The sequence below is a fragment of the Pogona vitticeps genome, chromosome 2, assembly GCF_051106095.1.
Source record: "Pogona vitticeps strain Pit_001003342236 chromosome 2, PviZW2.1, whole genome shotgun sequence".
Taxonomy (NCBI): Eukaryota; Metazoa; Chordata; class Lepidosauria; order Squamata; family Agamidae; genus Pogona; species Pogona vitticeps.
This window is the reverse complement of record NC_135784.1, coordinates 46,568,213-46,584,901: the sequence shown is the minus strand read 5'-3', so window position 1 is coordinate 46,584,901 and position 16,689 is coordinate 46,568,213. Positions and strand designations below refer to the sequence as shown.

Genomic DNA, 16,689 nt, shown 5'->3' with positions numbered 1-16,689 from the left:
CCAACAATTTGGAACTAGGCTTCTCATAACCAACTTAGCCTCATCATCTCTAACCAGTGAATCACAGTGATCCTTATCAACCAAGTTGACATTTGTGGGATTTTTTTGGAAAAACACGAGCCCCTTTTTTTAAATTTGGCTGTAATTTTGAGAACTGTGTATTATTAGGTACATTCATGGCCCATTACCTCATACTCCAATGTGTATGACAAGCTGCGTTTCGATTTTAAAGAAATTATAGAAGTGGGTTATAATGTCATCTGGCCTGTTTCAGATTTCAGAGTCCATGTGCCCTAATGCACAGACATGACCAAAAGAGATAATACCCATTTCATTGTGTTGTTTACAGGCCATATGATAAGCCATGGCACCAGAAACAACAATTTTTCTATATCATTAGGATTTTTTTTTAAAAAAGCTAAAGTTAGTAAGAAGATTCAGGTGGAGGTGGTCTACAGATAGAAACATACGCATGCTCACTTGGGACTCAGCCTAATGGAGCAATGAAGGATTTACTTCTGAGCAGTAAACAGGCTTTGGATAGGAGGCTCTCATTTTCTCCTTTCTAAATATGAATATAGGTACAGTAGTGATATCAAGCATGGTTTGGTATACGCAACAGAGCAGTGGCAACATCACTGAGAAACATCGGTAAGCACTGCTGCTCTAAGAAAGGCAAACAATTATCAAGAGGCCTACTCAGAAATAAATCTTACTGGTTTCAGTTAGGCTTACTTCGGTTAAGTACTTTTTCCTAAAATAATTAGAGGAAAAATTGAGGGTTGTTTTATACACGGAAGGAAGCAGTCACACGTGCGCTCGGGCACTTCTTGCTGCCGCCCGCGCTGCTGCCCAATTGCCTCTCCCAGGTCTCAGGGCTTGTCCCCTCCGGTGGCACTGAGGCAGCAGCAGGAGCAGCAGGAGGTGGAGAGACGGAGGCGAAGGAGCATTCACATGCGCCCAGACACCTCTTGCTGCTGCTTTCCATGCCCGCCCGATCACCACCTTCAGCTCACATCAGCAACTTGTCCCCTCCGGTGGCGGAGGCAGCGCCGGAGGGGCGCCTCTTCCTGCCACTGCCGTATCACCTCCTCTAGTGACCATTTCCTTAGGGCAGGGGACAAGGCGGCAACGTGAGCTGGAGGTGAGCCCCCGGCAGTTGCAATGGAGGAGGTGATCGGGCGGGCAGCGGAGGCAGCAGCAGCAGCAGCAGCAGGAGAGATGGACATGGAGGAACAGTTGCCCATTAATTGCCCCTCCGCCTCCATCAAGGGTCACAATTAGGGGGTCGTTTTATACATTGGAGGGCTCATATACACGGAAAAATACGGTATGCAAGGGCCTTTAGCTGGACTGTTTTCACAGTTTTTTATTTTCCCAACAAGGTTACAGATCTGAAGTTAACCTGACTGAGGAATTTGAACGGAAGAGGAAGGCACTGTTGTAAGGAGTATATAGCACATGGAATATCTACACATAAGCAAACTAGGTCTGTGAACGGAATCCAGGTTTAAAACAGTGCAAGATATTTAGGTCTGAATAGGTTACTGACAATTAGTTGACTGACTGATTTACAGGAATTGATTACTCCATTAGCTATGGCATCTATCCACAGGCTGGATTTGGTGGCCTTCAAATGATGAATCACTTACCTTAACCTAATAAGAAATACTGTACAAGTATAATTCTGAGGACTGTTTTACCTAAATTGTTAGCCAAGTGTTTACATATCTTGCTGAGAAAAATAACACTGGCAATGAACAAATTAAAACCCTTTTTAAAAAACTTTTTGTAAATATGAAACCATCTTTCTCACACCTAATAAAGCCCTTCTGCCCCTGCCGAGGTGCATAATGTGTAAGATAAAAATACCAAGCTGCTCCCCCAATACTATGATCATATTTCTCTAATATCAGTTCACATTATTTTACTGTTAGGGCATTAACCCATGAGTGTTTCCCACCACCACCACGTTTCCCCCCCTCACAACCTATTAAGCAGGTTCCTCGTAAAACATCTCCTAAAATCAGAAAGGCTCCATGAATTATGGCTCATAGGATATAGGGGGTGTGGCACAGCAATGGCTTGAAAAACATTCTGCCTTTAAAACTGTAACACCTATAATTACAAAGGCGTCATCACCTCCATAATTTTTTTAACTAACAAGCTGCAGTCATAACTTGTGTACACCCTTAGCAAAATCTGCCAAGCGTTCAATCACCCCGGGATTAACAGATAGAAAGGGAAGACAATTCTCTCTGTTTGCCTTTGCACTTGTAAAAAGACTACAGCAGTAAACAATTCAAGAGCAATTAACAGTTGCATTGGAGGCAAGGGATGAATCCCTTCGGTGTTATTGCCTGAGGAATTAATCATATTTTATAGAACTGGCAGGCTGGTTGAAATTGGCGTAGGAAAAACAAGATGACAACTCTTGCGAACCATAAACAACTGTTTATTTGAAGACTTTGGCTTTTTCTGAAACATAATTCCTCTTCATACTCCCCAAAAACCAGGCAAAGTATCCCAGTATCACTGTGGAAATATGCTCTAACAATGTTGCTATCTATTATTTTCTGCATTCTCTTCCCCAACTGGGAATGAACGATGAGAGAAGCAAAGATAAGTAACCTGATAAAACTATCTGGTTCCACCCTACCTCACACACATTTATAACTAATTTATTTTACTTTGGATAGATGAGCTACAACATAAAGGTTATCATTTTGCTGCCGATTTTTTGACAATTGTGTCTACTCACTAATAACATGATATAATGGCATGGCTTACTAGCTGTCATTAAAGATTATTCTTCAAGTAGATCTAACCGTCTTTCCCCTTGCAAATATTTATTTGCAATGATTTTCCTCTTAATTATTTAAAATATAATGAATTAGGCATAAGTACTTTGCCATTACTGCAATTTAAATTGTAATTGCACATCAGAAGAGTCTTTTCTTTGGAATGTCTGTTTCCTTTTTCCACCAAAAGGTGGCGTTATATTCCCATATCCTTTCTCCGGCAGAAAAATCCCTCCTGTTTTAATTTGCCAAAATAAACTTTCATTTGATTACTGATCAAGAAATTAAAATATGTTCTATATGAGTGCAACGTGAGAGTGTTGAAAATGAATCGTATGTTAAGCTGCAGTTAAGTTCCTTACTAGTATATATCACATGGACATACAAACCTTTTATCTCTTTGGTTGAACAGACAGACAGACAGACACTGATATACAAAACCAATGTAGCAACATGTGAATTTACCCTTTTTACGGAGTTTCTTGCACAAAGTCTCAAACATTTTAAAGTATACAAACAGAGCTAAAATTCTCACTTATCTAGGAATTGCCTGTACATTTTACTGAATAATGGGGCTTGCTTTTGTGGAGAAATGTACAGAACCATATTGCTTATTAAAAATTATTAGGCAATGAACTCCTAAAGGTCTTTCCAATTTAAGTTGAATGTGAAACATACTGACTTGCTGGGAGTTTCTGAAGCCTTGGTTGCAAGCTGAATTGCTAGACACAACTAGAGTAGATTGAGCTGAACTTAGGCACGAGCTGACTTACTAAAATCCCATTTATTCTTTGAGTCTACTCTAGCTGGGACTGAGCTTAGACCATGATGCATTTACAGTTTTTGCTTAGAGAAGATGAAGTCGAAAGCATCTTACTTCTCAGCAATTCTAAAAACTGAGCATCATGGTGAAATGACTAAAAGACCTAAATTCACATATGCTTTCACACTGATTTATCAGCCATTTCCACTATTTGTATCCATTGCATAGAATAGGTTGGATCTAGATTGACTCATGTTCAGTTGTTCTATTAGAAGTGTATGACCTTTCTCTGTTTCCTTGAAAATGCCAAACTGGAGGTTGGGAGACCCTATGAATGGGGTGATGTGAAGAAGGGAAAGGGAATGTGGAAGTTTGGGAAGGGGCACGTCTATGAGTGGAATTCTTCCATCCAAACCATTTTGACCGATTTCACTCAACTGTTACCGATCTCATACTAACATTGCTTTGATTATTTTGAAATTAAAACATTGTGCTCTTTATTAAATTCTGCATGACACATCTTGGCATTTTAGGAATATGAACAAAATGAAATAACAAAATAATGTTTTTGTTCATGTAAATCTTTCAATGGAAAAACAGACAGATAGAATTTCAACTAAGTCATCCAAAGAGTGGGATGCCTGCCATTCCACTGCATTTGAGATTATTTTAAATGGCAACAGACATTCCCGTTCAACCTATAATCTGTCCATCATTGAAGTTATCAAGACGTGCTTGGTCATCTAAGACCCACCCAGCTCTTCACCACTGATTTAACACAGAGATGTTCAACAAACTTTATGGAACTCCAAGGTTGGTGAACTGCAATAAAAATCTAAAAGCAGCAAGAGCAATGAGGACACACAGATGCTATACAAAATGTTATCTCCACACAGCCATTGTAGAAAAATGTGGGCTTTTTCTCCTAGTGGTGGGTCTTATGCAGCAGAAAATGAATATGTAGTACCTTATTAGGTATTAGCATTGAAGGATCATTTATTTCACTTCTGACAGTATCAGGAGATCGAATATGTGTATTGCTAACATTATCTTATTTGCGCATCCCCTCAGCAACCCTATAAAGTGGATCACCAATGAAAATTGTGGGCCTAACTACATTACACAATATAACTAAACATGTACTGCAAGGGGAAGATGGAGTTAAGAAACAGTGGAGGTTATTCCTCCACCAGCTGTTTCCCCTCTTCACAAGTTTCAAACTAAATGTTTGATTTTCCAACCCAGGGGCTGCTAGGAGGCAATCTGTAACAAAGAAAGTGTAGTTAAAACTTGCTTCCTCTAGATTCCAGTTCCTTCTCTTTAGGCTTATTTTATCTAGATCAGTGGTTCTTAACGTGGGCAATAATGCCCCCCAGGGGGCGATTTCATTTTTTCGGGGGGGGGGGCGGGGCGGTAGAACGAAAAGGGGCAGTGTGGGGGCGCTGGAGCAGATGGGGGGCGGTAGGGGGGGTGCTGGAGCAAGCCAAACCTGTGAAGATGGCTGCAGCCTTTTTACAATGTGCATGAATATATATTTTCCTCCAATCTTAATTGAGTTTCAGAGTTTTTGTCTTGAAATTTTTAGTTCCTGCATTGCGGTTTGTTTTTATGCCCTTTTTATATTTCTTTTTGTGTCTTAAAATTTGCTTGCAAATAAATCATTAAATGTTACTTTTTGGGGGCATTTCATTTTCTTGGAATTGAATTTTGTTTTCAGGGGTCATTGCATTTAAGTGTCTTAAATAAATAAATAAATAAATAAATAAATAAATAAATAAATAAATAAATAAATAAATAAATAAATATCATCACCGCAGGGAGGGGGGCAATGATAACTTCCTCAATGGCTCAAGGCGGCGTTTCTTTCAAAAAGGTTAAGAACCACTGATCTAGATGAGTGCTCACCTCAGAAGTTGACAGGACAACTTGGATCTGAACTCAGATCAAAGCTTGGACACCTAGTTTCCACTACCAAGTACTGTATCCCCCTGTTTTTAGCCATTTTTATTTATACAGAATTGAAAATTACAGTGGGTGCTTCATAAAATATTTTAAAAACAAACTGGAATTATTTTGTTCATGTCTGAATTTATTTTAACCTTATACACAAGAACTGATCATTGTTGTTTTATACAAAAAATACTAGAAATTATGTATCCTTTCAGTTTTAAAAAACGCCTCAGATTATTTTAATTAGGCATCTGGCCCTCACTTGTAGGCTACTATTATATTACAACACTGCAGATGATTAAGTTAAACTAAGATAAGTCTTGAATCCAAAGGTCCAAATATCTTAGCTGTATCATGGTGTCTTATACTCAGAAGAATTTGACACGCTGAGCACGTTAAAACTTCACTGAGAGATCTATGTATTTTTGATTTTTCCACTGAAATGAATCTGACTTAAAATGATCATTACAAATGTATGGATAATCAGGAATTGAGTTTTTAAAAAGATGATCGGCGTGTAGGCACACAACGAATTCAGATAATCATAATGTATGTTTAACTGAAGTCTGGAGAAAAAGTTTGGGGGCTTATGTGTGAGGTTTATATATGTAAGGTTACATTGAGGGTCTTTTTGAAAAAAAAATCTGAGTACTGTATAATGGAACCAGTATTTCATCATAATAAATAGTTTCCTCTAGCTGTCACTGGTTAAAATCCATATGAGCATGTTTAAAACTCTAACAATGTAGGTGTAAGAATAGACTACTGAGGTTATAAAAGCATTTTATTAGTGATCCATTCAGAGCCCATATTTATAAATAGTACAAAATGAGTGAATAAGTGGTTAGATTATGCATTACAAGGATAGTGTATTGTTTAGTGGTTAGACCACAGGTCTGAGAGTCAGAAAGAGCTCAGAATATTATTCACACACACTGACTCATTGTGTGAACCTAAGGCAGGTAACATAACCCTTTCCATTGCCTGGCTTGCTTATCTATAAATGTAAAAGAAGATAAAAGTTTGCATCTCCAAACTGGATAATCTTCGAAAGTGCCATTCAGACAATGTATTTTAGAAATGAGAAATGGTATTTCAAAAGGGGATGTACACTTGCTGCTTTAAAAACTTTCAGGTCACTTATATTAAGAAAACAAAGGCCTTACCCTGTGAATTAACGTCAAAAGACATTGTAGTTTGTGCGGATTGCACAAAAATGGCACCATATCTTCTCTCGACCAAACTTCTCCCCCTCCCCGCCCGTCCCAAAAGGGCCAGTTTATCAACATCCCCACACAAGGCATCTATGCTGGGAACCTTTAAGGGAGATTTAGTCTCACAAGTTTTGCAACAACAGGGACAGAGCCAACCTAAGCATGGCTGATGCCAGTGAGCTTCTAGCCTCCTAGGAATCCCATCCTTGCTTTCACAAGTTCTGTGGAAAGTCATTTGAATTCAAAGATGTTAAAAGTGCACACGGCAAACTTTTTGTTTTGTTTTGAAGTTTGAACCCACGCACCGCTTTTTAATTTCAGATTGCAGGCAGTAGCAGGTAATTTGTGTTAAACAACCCCTTGGCATGCTGGCCCCTGGGCGTGTTACTAGGAGGTACCGGGGAAGGCAAATAAACAATCAGACGCTCGCTAATATTTTTCCCTCCCCCATTCTCAGCCGTTTTTCTCCAAACCAGCTCCAAGGAAAGGAAGTCCCCCCCCCACACACTTTTCTTCTGTCTCTCTCTTTCCTCCAGAGTCTTCAGAAGTGAGCTCCTGGGAGGCCGAAAGCACCGAGATCCTTTTGAATGGGGGGGGGAGAAGCATTTTCCACATCTAGACAACAAACACGGGGTGGGGTGGGGGGGCCCGGAGAGAGTGAGGGAAAGACCGAGACTTTGCCTCTTAGATGGTGGGCATGTCGGTTTCCTTGCACGCACACACACGCACACACACACACACACACGGGTTTGTCCTTCTGTTGAACTTTCACCTCCCGAACTCGCCTCCTTTCATTGGGTAAAGTGCAAGGGGGGCGAGGGGGGGGAGAAGAAGAAAAAAGAGAGAGGAGGAAGAGGCAAGGAGGGCGGGAGGGGAAAAGAGAAAGGGAAAAGAGGAAGCCGGCACTTGGCTCGCGAAAGCACTTGCACTTTTGAATGGCTTTCCTCCCACTCCCATCTCTGTCTGGGCAGCTCTTCCCCCCCCCTCCACCCGTTTCCTTTTTTTTTTTTTTGGTGGAGTGGAGATTTCCTTTCCAAGAAGCGCCAAACAATCCAACAAAGCGAGCCAAAGCCCTCCTGATTCCGATCGCCCCCCCCAAATCTTTCCCCTCACCTTGCCCCCCCCCCACGCGCTTTTCTGTTTGCTCTTCTTCGGGCTGCCTCGGTTTCCTTCTCTCCCCCCCCCCCCACGCCGCCAACCCGGCCGTATCTCCCTCTATATAGTTTCCTTGGCTTCCTTACTCTCTCGTTCCTCTTGCCCAATCTTTCTTCCTTCTCCTCCCTTCTCGCAGATTTCTCCCCTCTTCCCATTTATTTGCTGCGCTCCCTCCTTCTTTCCTTCCTGTCTGTCTGTCTGGTTTGCCTTCATCTTTCGCCCCCCCCAACCCGCTCCGATTCCTCCTCCCCATCTTTTGCAACTGCGATATCTCTCTCCCCCCCTTCTTCTTCTTTTTTTTTGCACTGAGCCTTGTTTACCCAGCAGGTGGATGTGACGTCAGGGACTCATAACAGCAAAAAATAACAAAATCTCCCTCCGCGGGGTGTTATTTTTCTTCGCTCTCCTTTCCAAAAAAAGCGATTTCCCCCCAGAAAATAAATAAATAAAAATCCCAGCCGGGCTCCAAACTGCTTGCAACATTCAAGGCGCCCGGAGCAAAACCGGCAGCGGCTCGCACGGCTTCGGGGAGGGGGGAGTCGCGGTGGGGGGATGGGGGGGACACCCGAGGGGGAGAAGAGGGCTGTCCTCCCTCCCTCCCTCCCTCCCCGGCTGGCTGGCTGGCTGGCTGCTGCTGCTGCTCCTCCCGGGTTGCTTGGCTTCCCTTTGCTTTGCCTCGCTTGCTTTTGCTGCTGCTGCTGCTGCTGCGCCGCCGCTCTCCCCCTTTTGGAAAGCTAGTTCCCGACTCGGGCGGAGGGCTCTATTGTTATTTATTGTGTGGCAGTGTTGCACGCTGTGCCTACTGCATGGGGCTGGCTGGCTGGTTAGAAAGGGAGCGAGGGGACTGAGTGAGGCAAGGAGAGAAGGAAGGGAGGGACAGGCAGGCAGAGACAGACAGACAGGCAGGCTCCTTCCCTCACTTACCCACCCGCTCGCCCGCCCGCCCGCAGTGGGGGGAGCCCCTTAGCTGGCACCGCCAGGCCGTTTCCAGCGGGTGAGTTTGCCATTTCGCATTTTCTCATCCACTTTTAAGTCTCCTGTTTGTTTGTTTCCTCACCTCTCCCCCCCACCTCACGTCTCCTCTTCAGTAACCCCCCCTTTTCCGGGTCTTTACCCCCCCTCCACCTTTCCACGTGCCTCGGCATAACCTGCCCCCCCCGGCCTCTTCTTCCTCCTCTCCCTCCCCCCCCCCGCGCCCTAGCTATTTGCATAAAGCACCTCAGACGCAAAGGGAAGAAGCGGTGGCGCCTTCACCTCCGAAGCTTTTCCCTCTTTTCTTTTATGTCCCACATTTTGCACCTCACTCTTCCCTCTTCCCCCCCCACGCCCACCCACCCGCGCCGCTTCCATCCCTTCTTCCACACGCTGGACGTTGCGCACATGACCCTAGCAAGTTGGGAGCAGCCTCCACTCTTGGCCTCTTAGTTTATTTCTCTCTCTCTCTCTGTTTGTATGTGTGTTTCTGGGAGGGCGAGTGTGCAAAGAGTGCGCGCGCGTCTACAAAGTCCCTCAGGCGGGGCGGGGGGGGGGAGAGAAAGAGGCTCTGGAGACGGGCAGGAGTTTGCGGGCGAGCCTTGCGCGCCTTCCTTGGGTCACGTCGTGGCGAGGCAGAGGTGGGGGGGGGAGGAACTTTTCGTCCGCTTGAAGACAAACTTTCTGCCCCATGTGCTTCTGCCTTGCGGTTTTTTTGTTTTGTTTTTTTGCTTTCGCCTAGCGAACTTCCAACAAACAGGCCTTGGGGACGCGCACCTTTTACACGCTCAGTGAACTTGAACTCGCCAATTTTTACACACACACGATCCCCCCCACACCCCACCCGATCTTTCACGTCCATAAAGACGAGTCTCAGTTTCATGCGCCTCTCTGGTTGTGCGTGCCCCGGTTTCTCCCCTATCCTCCTGCCCCCCTGGGCGTATATGTGTATAAAGAGTGTGCAAAGCCACAAACGACACGTTGCCAGTTTTGTACACTCCGGTCCCAACGTGCAAGGCTTCCTAGACTGTGCAGTGACACACAACCGGCCTGGCCTACTGCCATCGCTCTCTCTGCCCCGCGCCAAAGACAACAACAGGACATGTCCTCAGTCGTACAAAAGACACCTTCAGGTCTGACCTGCCTCGACAGACAGGTGATCAAGGCGGCGCCGACCACAGTCCCCTTGGCTTAGACGCCACAACTGCGCACCTCGGAGGATAGGGAGACGATCCCGCCCGCGCACCTCGGCTCCAGGCGCGCCGAGAGTAAAAAAAAAAACCAAACCCAACTTCACACAAACCGCACAGGCACACACTAAAGTAGTCGCGCGCGGCCACTTTCGCACCCGATCCCCCTCGTCCAGGAGGCCAAGCATAAAGTGAACCGCATCCCGCTGCGTAAAGCCGCGCACCCTTTTGCGCTCCAGCCCCGCGATCGCCGCACACCCTCTTGGCCGAGGCTGACCGGAGGGAGCCCCAGACGGGCAATTTCCCGGACGCTCGGCAAGAGACCCTCCTCTACTCTCTCTTAGGGCAGAACAACCGTATCACTTACCTCGTCTCGTCTTTCCTCTTCCCCACCTCACTCCCTGGTGCCAAGCCGACTCTCCCGCATACATACACAGCGGTATCCTACCAGCCTTTTCCTGGGTGCATGCGCTAAACTCTCTCCCCCCCCCACCCCGGTCTGGTCTCACACCTCGGCTGCTGGTTTGCCGCTACCGCGCTGGCTGCTTGCTCGGGTCTCCAGCGGCGGGGCGAGCGCCCTCGCAGCGGCGGCCAAGTTGGGGAAAGTTGGAGCGCACGCCGCTCCAACTCCAGCTCCCGCGGGTCTCCCCGCGGCGCCACCACCGAGGGACCTCGGGGCTTCCCTTGTTTCCCTTCCCGATCGGCCCACCCAGAGTTGGCTCCACCACCGCCCGATGCCGGCTCTTGCAGTACGGGAAGGTAAATTCCCCCACCCCTGCTCGATCTTTTCTTTTCCCTGAGCTCAAAGTAGGCGCGCCGATTTCTTCCACCTCCGCTTCCCGCCAGCGGTCGCTTCCCCGCCGTGCGCGCCTCGCTCGCTCGCTCGTTGCCGCGCCTCTGACCGGGAGTTCTCTGAATACACGTGCAACTTCACATACCCAAGCAGCCAGCGATGATTTGCCCCTGGTACCTCATCTCTGCAAAAACGGCATGTCCCAGCTGAGCAAAGAGGAGGGTTGAGAAGAGGGAGTGGGCGCGCGGGTGTGTGTGGGGTATGTGCATCTGTGAAAAATCTGAGATCCTGTTAGTATTAGATACAATTTCCTGATCCTGTTCTTTTTTTTTTTTTTGCAAGAGCTTTACAAGCCTCCTCATCAAATCCGTAGATGCAACCGTGCATTTCCCCCCCTCCCTCCTCCAGTTCTTTCCCCACCTCTTCTTACCCCAACCTGTTTTGTGGAGACTTGTTGAAAGTACCCTTGGTTTCTTCTCGACTATAGAGCCCAAAGTTTTGCCTGCGGGAGAGCACAGGAGCAACTGCAGCCTTTTGCTTAGGAGCTGAGTGCTGACCGTGGCGATCACACCGTTGCAGCGCTGTTTCTATTGGTAAGTATAGGAGAACCAGTAGAAACTTTTGAGAAATTTCTACCCCAGCAAAATCTCCACTGTAGAAGAGCAACTGAACCTCTCTGGTAACAGAAGTACAAACCTCCTGTTTGCCAGATCTGTGGGCTCAGCTTTTGGACTCCAGGTGGTGAGGGAGTTGAGGACACATGAAAATAGAGTTTCTTTTGTTTTTAAGCTAAGAAAATCAGGAGCTTACCAAAGAATGTTAAGTGCTGTCATAAAATAGGATGACACTTCTCCCCCATGTCGTCCCACCCTACTTGATAACTATTAATTATTTCCAAGTCATTGTGTTCGAATATCATTGCTGGGCTGATTAGTGAGTGTATTGATTTTACAGTGTCTCTATCTGACATGGTTTAATTTTTTCCCATTTGCTGCAAGATGGCATAGAAGGATCCAAAGCACGGACAGAACTATGAAAGGCAGCAGCCCAACGTGTGTTGAATTGATTCTGGGTGGGAGTGCTGGAATTGCATGCCAAATATGGCCAGGGGAAAAAAAATCTGCTGGTTCTGTTAAAAACAAAAGCAAAAATATTCCCAGCTCTTTTAGAACAATGAGCCCAACCAACGTGCAGTTGTTTGCAGTGCTTATGAACATTAAAACCTTCTGAATTCTGCTCTTAGAAGTTTAAGGTTTCATTTTTGGTCCCTGTTATGAGAATGAGTAAAGTGAACAATATTTGCATTGAATATATATGTCTGACACATAAGTCTGAGCCTGTGTCTATTGAGTGGTAATGCTTTTAAAAATCCTGCATACATTTTCTTTACATTTTCATCTGTGACTATAATAATAGCATTTTTCTTTGTCTGGTTGTACAAGGCGTCATGAGATCTAATAGCATTTATGTACACTGTAGATGACTGTGGCTGATATGTTCATGCCATTTATTTATGGCATTTTCTCTAATTGTCAGATGCAGAAGACGAAGAAAACATTTCAAAACACGTTGGGATTTTTTTAATGAATGAATGGAGGCAAATCCCATCTTCTAAGATTAAAAATGAGATCCCACTCCTTGAAATAGTCATAGTTTTGTTAGTAGGAATATGAATCTTGAGGACAATGAACAAATCTGGACTGCTCAAAAAATATGTAGTGGTTTTTTTTTTAAAGATAAAAATTAAAAACAGCTAGCATTATGCATTATCAAAGAGTGTGGAAATTTTTTCCCCATTAGCTGTTGTTTAAAATATGTCAGCTAGAATCTCATTGGAAAAAGGTATTTCAGCTTTAACATCTTGCATTGGCCGCATTCTTTCCCTTCAGTCTTTGGATTAGTCATTGTATGGGGGGGGGGATAACTTTTTTTTTTAAAGTAAAGTAAACAGCCTCTAACAAGTGAACCTTGACAACCCAGATTAAGGAAGGCAGTAGAGATCAAACAAAGCTGCTGCTGGGCTGTTGTTAGGCGCTGCTTCACTGAAAGATCTGGACTATTCTAGCAGGCAGCAAGACTTCTATGTCCACTTATGCAGAAATGGACCATTGCAAATACTGATATTTGTTGTGAAAACCTAAAGATAGCTTGGGAGAAGGCCTGTTTGTGCTGTTAGGAGTGAAACTTTTAAACTTAGTTAATTTAAGGAGAGGCATTTTCTGGTTGGACTGAATTGTATACAGTATTTGTGCTGCATGGATCTATGACTGACTTCCTAAGACACCTGGAAGTGCAGAGAAGAGACCTGAGTTCCCAAGTATATGTGGGGCTTGGAGATGGCAAAGAAATGATAATAAAGTTCAGTTCTTCAGTTACAGATTCTAGGCGTGAACAAAGACATTTGAGGATTTCTGGAAGCATTATTCTGATATGTACTAGAGCAGTTCAATTGCAACATAGCTTTATGGTACACTTTTCATGGAGTTTGGGATTGTCAAAGTAATACATCCCTCCCTGAGTCTGTAATGTACAAATCCTTGTAATGCTTAAATAGTTGGCTGTATTTTATCTTTAAAATAATAAAAACCAAGCTAATATTGTATGTTATGTTTCAGAGCACTAATACCAACTGTTGCATTGATTTTGTATAATATGAAGAACAAACCATTAGTCATAATTGTAAGTTTACAGTTGCAACCTTAGACTGCAATCATATTACCCATGTTTGCTTGGAAATAACCACTATCAGTACAGTGAGACTTACTTTTGAGCAAAGTATCAGTGCATAGGATTGTATCTTAGTCTTGGTTCAATTCTTTATTTTGTTTGAAATACTATTTTTGTAGTTGTCTTTAAATGCTATTATTTGCAACTGTTACTTGCAACCTACATTCTTACCATTAATTCTTACTGTTAACAAAGGATATTTCAAAACTTACATACTCCTACATTGAAATATTTATATCTATAATGTAGATCTATATATACCACTAGTACAGCAGGAAAATAAGTGTCAGTGAATAAAACACCCAAACTGATTTGAACAGCTATTTTGCGGATCACAAAAGCAAGAATGCATATTTAGAAACTGCACATTTTACAACAATATGAACAGCTCACTGCATTGTTAGGTGTTTATTGTTAAAGATATTGTTTTTATTATCTGATTAAGTACATATATATTAAAAACACATATGTGTGTAATTAAGCCATTTAAAACAATATTCACTTTTTAAAAGAAAAAGCTGTGTTGCCTACTTCTACCCCAGTTTTCCACTTATAAATGCAATATTTTTTCATTTATGTTGTAGTAGTGAAATTAAACCCACTTCTGTCCAGGATACAAGTTTATATAAGATTTTTGGAAGGATAGTAAAGCAGAAATTACAGGTGAAAACAGATATTTTAACTGGGTTTATGAAATTAGATGTAGCAACAGTACATGGAAAACTTTTCCACACTGAACATAGTTGGTATTCTTATAGTTTGCTTCTTTTTTGAATTGGAAGGTATTGAGTTTAATCTAAACTTATTATAACTAGTAAGAATTTCCACAGTCTACAGTGGAAGATGAATTTCACTCTCTGAATACAGTATTATTTTGTATAGATATATCAGCTTCCATGCTGCACTCCTTAATTCATATACAATACAGTATGTCCACAAGTTATTAAAAGATTTCACCTAGTGTGTTTTATCTATGCCAGTATTTTGTGTATAACACAATTTCACCAAGTTTATCCAGTGAGTTACATGACACAATAGTATTCCTGTCATTAAAATGTTCTTGGAGGTGCTTCAGTAAAATTTCAATAGATTATAGGCTGACAGCATAAATTTTGTTTATGATTCTATGGCTTTAAGGTACTTATACTGAAAGAAACTGCTTTAACCCCAAGATTGAATGACATTAAGTAGTGAGAGTAGTCTTCTGAAGTGCTTCTACTGCCCTTTGCTCTTGTGATAATCTTAAATTACGATAACTTAATTGCAACTTCAAGGCACTGAACTGAAATGTTTTTAAATTCAGTAGGGCTTGGTGTATATATTGTGTATAATATAACTAGGACCCTATGTGAATATGTGTTTGTTTTGAAAGGAGACAGTTTTCCCAATAATTTTTCAGTCTTCGCGAATACAATTTTTCAGTCATTCAAAATGGATGTGATCTTTAACTCAAACAACTTCCACCTCAATGTGGGAGGAATTTTGGTTTTCCTTTCCTGCTTCCATGAAAGCTTCTTAGTTTATTCATGAATTACACAAAACATCAGGTGTGCATGTGTGTGTAGGTGCAGGTGTAGGTATGTATATGTACATATGTATGTGTCTGTATATGTGTGTGTGCATATGTGTGTGTGTATGTGTATGCAATACTATGTAGCATTCCATAGGAACTCAACTGAGGGTATATTATTCTTTAAAAAAATGATTCTTCAAATGAAATTTTACAGCTTTATGGCAGTATAAATAGTACTCTCCATTTATTTGAATTTCTGATTATGCAGAGATTCCTCACAATATTGGGAAGAAGTTGTGGTACAGTATGTCTGAACAGCACCATGGACCATGACTGTAAAAAGTCACCTCTTTCATCTTTTCCTCAGATCAGTTTCATTATATAGAACAACAACTTTTTAAAAATGCTCAAGATAAGTCAAAGGAGAAAGACAGATGTTCAGCATTAAAGCTGTGGCATTAGGAAGACAATGCTGTGTTATCGCCCTGCCTAACAGTATACCTAATTTAATGTGGAGCAATAATGACATGGGTGTATAGAATGAATCTAAACTATGTATGGAGTTGTTTTATGTCTTAATTTCTAAAGGGCATACTTGGTTTGTAGGTATGCCTGTTTATTTCAGGACATCAGTATTTATATTATGGTGGATGTCCATGTATAAGGCAATAGCACTTAGCTGACATATAGAGAGTGGATGGCAGGTTCTTTAATTTTTGTTAATTTGATGTGACAGGCTAACTGCTTTTGGCCATATGTGCAGTTCCACTGAGGCCCCAGCCCATCCAGTTTCCTGATTTGGAACGAGGTCTTGAACCCAGGGTCTCTCATCTCCGTAGGTACAGTACTGCACTGTTTCCAGTTGTCATCTGGCAGTAGAAGAAAAAGACTCCGTTTACACTGTAGTAGGCCCTTTTTAGTTTGCATTGCCATTATACCATAAATTCCTCATCTATTTTTGCTCATTGCTACCTCGTGTGATACACAATATCAGAATTAATTTGTGTAATGCTAGGAATAAAGAGGAAAATTTAAATGGCAGATTCCAGTATGTGGAATTTTAAAGCTTAGAACTCTTTTCAGCAAGTTATATAAACTGAGAGTCAGGGAAGAATAACCTTGCAATCAACTTTGAGAATACAAGTAGGCCTAGTAACCTATCCAAGATTATCAGTTTAGGATTCCTCATGGATTAGACTAGTAATGCAATTAAGTGATTCTCTAATATTTTTATGGTATGTAGAAGAAAATTATTTAACTTATTAAGTCGAAGAGTCGGACAACAAGGAGAAAATTAGTGAGGCTTTTTTAATTGTTGAAAATACTTGGATGCAGTTCAAAGGTGCTTTTTTTGCAGACTAGCTGAGTTAACTCCACAGAGGTATGTTTTTGCAATGTCTTTTGTATAAAATAAAAATAGTGATAAAGTAGATTGGGGGAAATGATGAACTGCATATAATGAATCCTATATTTTATGCAGTTTTCATGATTATTAATTTCATATAGAAAAATATTTCAAGAGGTGACTGAAGAGAGGTTCGCATAATGTAAGAGAGATGTTCATCAAATGTACTTTGACATCCCTAGGGTGCGCAAGAACAGTGTGCTAAT

General features: G+C 42.4%; 1 protein-coding gene and 1 long non-coding RNA gene across 12 annotated transcripts in view; one reads left to right on the top strand and one right to left on the bottom strand.

Annotated features, from left to right (window-relative positions):
• LOC140704341 (uncharacterized) overlaps window positions 1-10,536 on the bottom strand; it is a 38,918-nt gene extending 28,382 nt beyond the window's left edge. The window contains exon 1 of the long non-coding RNA XR_012083482.2: window positions 10,413-10,536. This is a non-coding gene — a long non-coding RNA (uncharacterized LOC140704341). The remainder of the gene's footprint in view (window positions 1-10,412) is intronic.
• A 416-nt stretch (window positions 10,537-10,952) lies between these two features.
• The window catches only part of FOXP1 (forkhead box P1), a 689,964-nt gene continuing 684,227 nt past the window's right edge, over window positions 10,953-16,689 (top strand). For 10 of the 11 annotated variants that reach the window (XM_072989422.2, XM_020791061.3, XM_078385121.1 and 7 more), the window contains exon 1: window positions 11,326-11,431. The gene's annotated coding sequence lies outside the window, so the exon portion shown is untranslated. Of the gene's footprint in view, window positions 11,432-16,689 lie in introns of all 11 variants that reach the window. The other variant, XM_078385126.1, reaches the window with a different exon arrangement.